Here is a 9,671-nt window from a genome sequence, read left to right as displayed (position 1 = left end):
TTCACTTTTTAAAAATTAAATACTGGATTGCCTTCACTGTCTTCTGTAATAGGTCAACAGACCATATATTGTTTTAAAAATCACTACTGCAGTAAATGGAAAATCATTGATGAAATCTGTGGATGCATAGAATATGTATTAAATAGGGTAAATAGAGTGGGTATGGCAACCAGTGAGAAGACTATTTCAGGCATTTTAGGTTAGAGCTAACTCAAACTTCAGGATCACCTGGAGGGCTTTTTTAAAGCACAGAATACTAGGATAGGGCCTAATAATTTTCACGTGAAGCAAGTTCTCCAGTTACTGCTAATGCTGCGGACTCTGGGACCACACTGAGACCCTCTGGTCTGTATTAGTAAAGATGGTGATAAAGAAAGTGGATATCACATATGTTTAGGGGTAAAGCTTACAGAACTTGGTGGTTAATCAGTATGAGCTGGAATCTGTAAAAACACGTAGAGGAGGTAAATATTAGAAAGCAAGTTTGTCTTTGTAGTAGAGATGACATTGTCAAGAAAGAAAGAATCATAATTTGTTTTATGGGGTTGCTTTACCTTGGGCAAAGGATGAGAAATGGTTCTTTAAAAAAAGAATCCCCTTTGCATTTCTAAAAGACCTCTTGTTTGGGGTTTTATTTATTTATTTATTTATTTATTTATTTATTTATTTATTTATTTTTAAGCAATTAGAGTAAAAGTCCTCTTATATTAGAATACCGTTAGGCTTAACTAGGAGGGTCAAAAGACATAATTAGTATAATGTGCCCATGCCCTGTATAGCACCTTCTTTTGCCTGATGTCACCAATATCTTTCTTCCTGTTAGCAGAAGGAGGCTCAGCAGAGGACCAAGTTTACATACACACTGAGTCATTGGTGGGTAAAGCTTCTAATAGGGCCCAGGTTTTTCAGCTTTGTGTCATACTGAGAATATGTCAGTCAGGCTTTGTGTAGTTATGGCTTTTTCAGGGTGTACTCTGCAACCAAGCCTCAGGAAATCACGTGACACTTATGCTCAAGTGTTATTCAACACTATTCATGTATTATAGGGATTATAATGATGAGTTGAGATAGGAGCTCTCCAAGTTATTTACAGTAGAATGTAAAGTGATTATGATATAAGGCAGAGTCTGGTTTGAGCTTTAAGATGGTTATATAGTACAGAGAGTCAAGGGAGCATATCAGTCACATCTAGAACAACCTTGTCAGTGAAGTGGCAGTTAACTAAATTGCTTTTCTAATGCTACTTCAATATATTCAAATGAATAAAAATATTAATATACGATCACATTATATTTTTATACAACTCTAAATTTTTTCAATGTGTTATGTACAGGCGTGTCCCAAAAGAATGTCTACTCACTTTAACAGCTGATAGCTCAATTTTGAAAATGAAATGTATTTTAATAAACACTGCCTTTATAATTATTCAAAGTGTGTGTATACATTTTTGGGGGAACACCCTATATTAGATACAAATGAAACTGCAGAATCAAGAAAAATTCAATTTACAGCATTAACGTGATGGATGGTTCCATACTAATGAGATAAAATCCCTGCTTACAGTGTAAATTTCTATAGTTGAGCGTTTTAAAGTGAGGGTTTTGAGGCCAGGCAGCTTGAGTTTGAATCCTGATTTTGTTGCTCCCATTGTATATGCCCCTGCACAAGTTGTATAGCCTCTCTAGTTTTATCAATAAAATGGGGCTCCTAGCTTATGGGACTGTTGTGAAGACTGAATAAATTCGTACACGTAAAATGAATGGACAGCTCCAGAGATGATGATAAATATGCAGTGGTTCCTGGCGATTATTACTGACTACTGTGGCAAAGATTATTTTGAACTCAGTATATATTTTTAAATCCTCATCTGAGGATATGTTTTTATTGATTTTTTTTTTTTTTAGAGAGAGAGGGAGAAAGAGAGAGAGAAACATCGATGTGGGAGAGAAACTTTGATCAGTTGCCTCCAATATGCACCCTGACTGGGGATCAAACCTGCAACCTAGGTATGTAGGACAACACTCCAGCCAACAGCCACCCGGCCAGGGTTGAACTCAGTATTCTTGCCGTTGAATGTCATATAGTTCTCTCACTTGCATTCATATTACTATGAAACTTGTCTCTGATATTGAGCTATGACATATCTGGCACTTTGTTAACAGAACTGCATCATTAACTTATTTGTCTATCTCTGAGAGAAAGTAAATACATACCTATTTCTTTAAATGAGAAATACAGTTATCATATGGGCTAAATTAGGTAAGTGAGTATTCTCACTGCAGCAATCTCACACCTATTCTCTCCCCAGGAATTAACTTAAAAATCAAGTCATTGAGAATGACTCAATTCAGAAAACTTGAAGTTCTTTCCCTGTGGCCTATCTACAAAAAAAAACAAAAACAAAAAAATGGGTGTGGCTCAGCGGTTGAGCATCGACCTAGGATCCAGGAGATCTTGGTTCGATTCCTGGTCAGGGCACATGCCCAGGTTTCGGCTCAATCCCCAGTGGGGGACGTGCAGGAGGCAACCAATCAATGACTCTCTCTCATCGTTGATGTTTCTATCTCTTTCTCCCTCTCTCTTCTTCTCTCTGAAATCAATAAAGATGTATATTTTTTTAAAAGATCCTTTCCCTGCCTATTAATTTTTATTTTTTAAAAAATGATGTGATCAGAACATGGTTTGGTAGCATGAAATCAAAGTCCATCAATTTAGAAAATCTTGTATTCATTTCTATACTATGGGTACCAGGTCTGATTTTATTTAAGATCAATCTTGGAAGATAAATAGAATTGTTTTAAAGGAAAGGGTATTCAGATGGTGGATATAGCTTAAGCACAGGTATGAAAGTAAGAATATATGTTTTTTGTCTCGGGGTCAATAAGTTATGTGATTTAGCTAAAGCAAAGGATATGTGAAAGGGAGTAATGAGAGGTTAAATTAGGAAGGTAGATTCCAGCCATTTCCTGGAGGACTTTGCATATCAGAATGAGAAATCAGGCATGTACTCTTCCCTCCCCTGTTCCTACTTCTGCTTTTGTTTTTGAGCCATAAAGTGCTATAAACAGAATTGTGCTTTAGAAAGATTGGTCTGGAGACATAGTGTTTGAATAGGGTGGTATGGGGGAGTACCCAGAGAAAAGTAAATCAGAAAGAAGATTACAATAGTTCAACTAAAAGTATCCACAGCCTAAAGAGAGAGGTAATAGAAAGAAAATAATAGCATATGAGGAATGTCATTATGTTAGACTACAGGATTTTGCAATATATTATATGTGAATATTGACAGAATGGGGAGAGTTTAAAACTATTATCAAAATTTTAGCCTGAAGGGATGGTAGTGGCAATAAGAAGGAAGTTGGGATAGTCTGGTTTTGTGGAAAGTAATAAAGAGGCCTTGGAAGTGTTGAATTGGGGCCTAGCAGAATATCGAAGTACAGGTACCCAACAGGAAATTAGGTAAATCTGGAAGTAGAAGTAGGGATACAAATTTGGGGGTTGTCTTGAAGATTACAGTTGACCTTGTGAAAGATCACATGGGAGAAAAAGTAAGATGACAAGAGACAGCTGACACAGGAATATTAAGAGGGAAGGAAGAGGAAAGGAATTAGGAAGGGAATAGTGAAGAACCAAGAGAGCCAAGTATTCATAACCGACAGGGGAGAGCTGCAGAATGGGGAGGTGGTCTGGAGCCTGCAAAGGGGGCTGTAGGATTTGATTATTGGAATTCACTGCATAACGTTGAAGCCCAAGGCTTATGCCAAGTGGTGACTAATGTGGAGTAGAAGTAATTAGTAGTAGTAGGAACTATTAATTTGGGAAGGCCAAACTGTTGGTAGATGAATTCACCAAGGATATTGGCAGGAGATAGAGTGGAAGGACTACGACAAACCCCTAGGAGAAGGAACACTGTCAAGGAAGACAGAGGGTTCAAAAAGTCAATGACTTGGGCTTCCACTGAGCAGAGAAGAGTCGGTGAGTCAAAGTGGAGGAGTAGTGCAGAAAGAATGATAAAATGCAGGGCACTTTCAGCTTCCTTCCGGTGTTTAAAAACCCTAATCCTAGCTTCTACACTTACTATGTCTTTGGGTAAATTACCTAACCTTGCTAAGCTTCAGTTTCTTCATCTGTGAAAACAAGATAAAAATAGTGTCTGCCTGATAGGATTATTGTGAGAATTAAATTAGATAATTCATAATGTAAAGCATGTAGCACAGAGCCTGCCGAGTAAACATGTTAGATAGATGTTTTTGCTGCTGCTGCTGTTGGTGACGTTGACATGTGTAACGGATAGGTAGTTCTTGCATAAAGTGGGCTGTGCTGTGTCACTGAGTGCAGCATAGGATAGATAGCACTGTAGCCAGTGTCACTCCTGACACTAAAAAGTATTAATACCAGTGGTTCTTCACATCTCTCACCTCTAAGTGGTAAGACTGACCTACCCAGAAGCATGTTTGTATTATCACAGAAACATGTTTTTTGGTAAACTTGAGGAGGATAGGAGTGTTAATGGGATCAAGGGAAATTGTTCACAATAGAACAAGACCAACAGAATGGGCCAGTAGATTTGTACCACACCAAAATAAATTGTGGGAGAGTTTCATATAATTATATTTCTGGAGTTGAAGGTGGCAATACCAGGGATTAGAAATAAACCTGGAAGACCATGCTAGCTGTAGAAAGCTAGGCCGATGCTTATGGAAAACATACAAATACAGCAAAAAGAATTCCAGGTGTCCAAATGAGACAGGCCATAAGAGCTAAGATGAAAGGGAGACTACCTTTTTTTTTTTTTAAGTTAAGTGATCTTCACATGGCCCATGGAACTTCAATTTTAGGAAAACATAGCTTTGAAAACAGTTATGCTGAGTTCTAAGGGACTTTACCCATTCTCCTAACCCTTGGAATTTGCTCTTGTAGGAGTTTGTTTTTTAAATGTTTGGTCACACGAAAGTAAATCTTTGACTTCAGAGAGTTTACATTCTACCACTTACTACTTTTTCTTGCTGTTTTCCACAGGTAAATGGCCAAGACCTAAAGAACCTGCTGCACCAGGATGCTGTAAACCTCTTTCGTAACGCAGGCTATGCCGTGTCCCTGAGAGTGCAGCACAGGGTAGGTGTCGTGTAGGTGTCGTGTTATTTGCTGCTAGGAACCTGGCACCAGGCTTTTGTACCTTTCTTGTGAATAAACCCTGTGATGTACTCTTCAGTGGTGTGTTTGGCTTTTTTTCCTTTCGCTCCCATTCTTTTTTTTCTTGTTAATCCTTACCCGAGGATATTTTTTCCAATGCTTTTCAGAGAGAGAGTGGGAGGGAGGGAGGGAGGGGGGAGAGAGGGACATCGATTGGTTGTCTCCCACACGCACTCCGACTGGGGGCAGGGAGCGAACCCACAGCCCAGGTATGTGCCCTTGAACCCTCTACCCTTCGGTGTGCAGGCCGACACTAACCACTGGGACACACAGGCCAGGGCCACTCCCGCTCTTTTGAACAGCTTGTGTGGCAAGGGTCTTCTGGAACTCTGCTTATCATCAAAGGAAATTCATCACAGTATCTTTTGCAACCCAGGTCCTAGCTTCAAGGTAATGTACCTTAAAGATAAAACTTGACAACCAAATTGAAATAAATGGGGAAAAAATACAACCACAATCAGTTTTTCAGTAGAGAAGGAAAACATATGTCTGCCATTGAACATTCTTGTTTATAAAACTCTAAGTACAAAGATGGTGGGCTTCCTCATACCTAGTCACTGTGTGCTTTTCCCTTTCACCTCCACGAACCATTTACTTATCAGTTTGGTGACGCTCCTGACCAAAGCCCTGATGCTCAAAGGTGAGCTCCAGGAGAACGGAAAATGGAATTCAGGATTCAGTCAAGGCAGCACCTATCCCTGTATCCACTTCTTAGGTCAGGTGTCTTATAATTTGAATGATGGAAAGAGAAGCCTATAGACATAATTCCTCCCATAGCAAGGATTTTGGGGGCATTTGCAACACAGGTTCAAGGTGTCTTTAAAGTTCTTTTCTCTTAACTTGATGCCTGGATGTGATTTCTTTTTACTGACTTACCTCTGAATCTGTTTACCTCCATTCCATACAGATTTCACCTTTGTCCGTGTCCAGTGTTACACAATAGGGGATGAAGGACACAACCGCATCTTAGAAGGGAGTGGGTGCCTTTTGAGAATTGTAAAGTATTTCCAAATAATGGCATTACACCGATGTGCAACTTACGGTTAGATAACAGATCATTTAAATAACATCGCTCAGATCTGCTCTTATTGTACTCTAATGACTGATAATCTTTCTAAGTAAACGTTCTAGGAAGATGGACGTCCCCCCTCATCCCGCCCAGTAATTTTCAGGTTTCTTATAGGATCGATGGACTTCATTTCATATCTTCATTTCCTGATATGATACACGTAGAACTTGGTGGAAGCAGTACAAAAGCAGAAAGGTGTTATCTGATTTACCTTCAGGGTTCCGTTAGGTCAGTAGCACAGCAAAGTCAGATGCCTCCCCATAAGACTTACTTTGTTTCCAACAAATTGGTGACATTGATGTATCAAGTAAGAACAAACGGAGAGGACACCCTCTGCTAGGTAGTGCCTGGATTTGCAGCTTTGGGTAGTCTAGAGACTGTAGACCCAAGTAATGTGTCAACCCAGATATTTCAGTTGTTGTAAACACACATTGGTCACTAGAGTTAACATTTCTCTTTCCCTTCCAGTTACAGGTGCAAAATGGGCCTATAGGACATCGAGGTGAAGGGGAGCCGAGTGGTATTCCCATACCTATGGTGCTGGTGCCATTGTTTGCCCTCGCCATGGTAGCAGCCTGGGCCTTCATGAGATACCGGCAACAACTTTGAAAAGCTTGCTTTCTCCCAGTGCTCCTGATGAGGAGAACATTTCTTCCTTTCTCTCATCCTCCCTGCCATTCTCCCATATCTTTCCCTCACTTTGCATAGCTCACACATGATTTAAAGAGACTGCTTCCCAGCCTAGAACCTTGCTGTTCAAAATCTCCAAGTCCTCGTTTTCTAATGGGAGAGGAAAGGCATTGTTTGAAGGAAAGCTGAAGAAAAGACTTGCTTAGAACAAATGAGGAGTTGGACATTTTACTAGGACCGCCAGTAGAAGTTCAGCTACAGCCAAAGAGGGAAAAGTCCAGTCTTCCCGTCACCATGGTGATACCTATTTTCTTAGCTGGCATGCTGCAAAGGCCAGCGGTGTGATATAAGAGGAAGAGAGGATTTTTCTTTTTAATGATCTTCCTTGGGAAGTTTTTGTGGTCTTTATTTACTTTCTGACAACATACTTGGGTGCCTGTATCAAACAAAACATAATGAGGAGACCATTTTTACTTTTTAAAAAACAAATATATATCTACACATGTATACACATATATGCATAAATGATAGTATAACAGTGATGCCTTATGGAGAGGTAAAGAGGTAGAAAGCTGCCCTGGTTTCTAGGTTCCTGATGTAAGGGATGATCTTAATTGAGGGAGTGAGAGAGAGCCTGACAGGATGCCCAATCTGAGTCATTAAAAAAAAAAAAACACACAAAAAACTAAAGCAACTAATTTAAAATCTTAGAATTCTTATTTCTTCTCATAATAATTAAGGTGAAATTGAGGCAAAATTCCATAATCCAGCTTTGCGCATGTCAATCTGTTCGAAAACCTTTGAGATTTAAAGATAAATCTTGCCAATCTCTGGTCTGCCCTAGTGACTTTTTTGATACCTTACAGTCCTGTGAAAGTATCAGCTGGAATGATTGTGGTCAGAGCACTAGTGATGGGGCCAAACCAACCCAAAGAAAAAACTCTAAAAAGAAAGAAGATAGTGCCTCCAAGGTGGTGCCCGAGCGCTCAGGCTATCAGCCAGTCTTTCCGGTTTCTAGTAACAGGCAAATCTTAGCGAAGGAACTGCTCCTGGGCAGCATGGGCATGAAACCAGCCGTGCTTCTGATTCAGTTCAGTTTAGAGGGTTTGGATTGCTAGTTGTTGTTTTTTTAAAAAAAAGTTCTTAACACTGGGCTTTTAATGAATGAACAATTTTGTGGGGAAGGGAAGAAAAGGTTTGTTTGTTTAGGAGGGAGGGAAGCTCCGTAGGGAAACCTTGAGGGAAGGATGCGGAGGAATGGATGCTGGGGAATACTAAGGCTAATAAGAAGGTAGGGACATCCTGGTTATGTGCTGCTGAAGGGTGGTTTTAAAGCACTCAGGAGAGCTGGCCCAAGGCTAATTTCCTGGCTTCAAGAAAATCATTTCCATAGTCCAAATATACCGGCTAGACCATCGGCCTTATGCATACAATCTTGACAACAAGAGTATGAGGACTTTCCCTCGGATGATCAGTTGTGTCTGTTTTTTAGCTCAGATGATCGAGCAGGTATTTTACAAATGTTGATTGTACATCAGCTTTGTTAATACACTTTTACAGAGTAGTAAAATACATATAGCCTCCATCCTAAAGGGATTTTTGGTTCCAGTTTGGAAGAGAACACCTATACACATAAAACGTAATTGGCCTCATAGTCAGGGCAGTGTAAGTTGGTGTCAGATTTATATTGCAGACAACAAAAGGGAAGAGTTACTGAGAATTGAGACACTTGAGAGAGTTCCATGGAGGAAGGGGACAACTTAAGGACCCTTTAGGAGCTCACAGTCTAGTTAGGAGAATTTGTAAGTAGATGAGAAATTAAAAGTATATATATCATCAGGTTAAATAACAGTTGAAAACACTAATAAAAGAAATAGTACTGTTCACAACACGTAGCAAAAAAAGATATGCAGACAGCCATCACTTTTTTTTTTTTTTTTAAAGGTATTCAGAAAAAGAAAGCTGGCACATAATGACATGAGGCCAGAGTGGAAAGGGAAGGCTTTTAAAAATAAAAATCCCAGTAAGACCTCGCCTCTGGGTCAGCTATTCCTATAGGGAGAAAATGGCTTTAAACAATGCTGGTGTGACTCGTGCCTTTAAACCTGAACTGTTCACTTAGACAACTGCATTTGTACGTTCCACAGAGAAACACAGTATTTTAGTTCTCGCCTCAACTGCCCCACTGTGGAGGCAGCCTCTTGGGCTCTCCTTGTATCTGGAGGTATGTGCAGCCACTTCTGCAGTGGGCCTACTTGCCTCCCAGGATGCACCTCAGGGTTTGGACATTAACTCTTGAGAAGACCTGGGACATACATACCAAAGGAAGCAAAATGGCAAGCAAGAAGAAAAGCTATTTTTAGTTTTTTATTGGTTTGTGTAAATAAAGAGAACACCTATCCCATCACTGTTAGAAGTTTTGCTTCGGTTAATAATAGGGATTCTGATGCACTTTAATAATTTTGGTTTTCTCTGGATTTAAATAGCATCTAAGGGTCAATAACATTTTAGGCAGGTGTGCTATATTTTTATTTCTGATTCTCTAGAAGACTACATTATCATAGATAAGATGTCAGAGTCTATTGTAAGTCATTTTAAAAAGTCTATGCTCTTTATAAATTGAATCTAATATTCCTGTCACTTTATAGAGTGTATCTAATTATTCCCACCACCTAAATTACTGTGTTCAAAGTTTAAAAAAAAAAAAGTATTTTTAAGACCATGTACTTAGGACACTTTTCTATAGTTAGCCAGTATACATATAACCCTAATAAGACAT

The 9,671-nt window shown here is 39.4% G+C and overlaps 1 pseudogene across 1 annotated transcript; it reads left to right on the top strand.

Moving 5' to 3' along the window:
• Positions 1-5,019: 5,019 nt before the first annotated feature.
• On the top strand, positions 5,020-9,301 carry LOC308552077 (synaptojanin-2-binding protein pseudogene; annotated as a pseudogene). Its single transcript has 2 exons — positions 5,020-5,115; positions 6,731-9,301. The product of its transcript is annotated as a synaptojanin-2-binding protein pseudogene (transcript).
• The last annotated feature ends 370 nt before the right edge of the window (positions 9,302-9,671 follow it).

Source organism: Miniopterus schreibersii, assembly GCF_964146895.1.
Source record: "Miniopterus schreibersii genome assembly, contig: HAP1_SCAFFOLD_152, whole genome shotgun sequence".
Lineage (NCBI taxonomy): Eukaryota > Metazoa > Chordata > Mammalia > Chiroptera > Miniopteridae > Miniopterus > Miniopterus schreibersii.
Note: the sequence above shows the minus strand (reverse complement) of the source record. Positions and strands in the feature narration are given on the sequence as shown.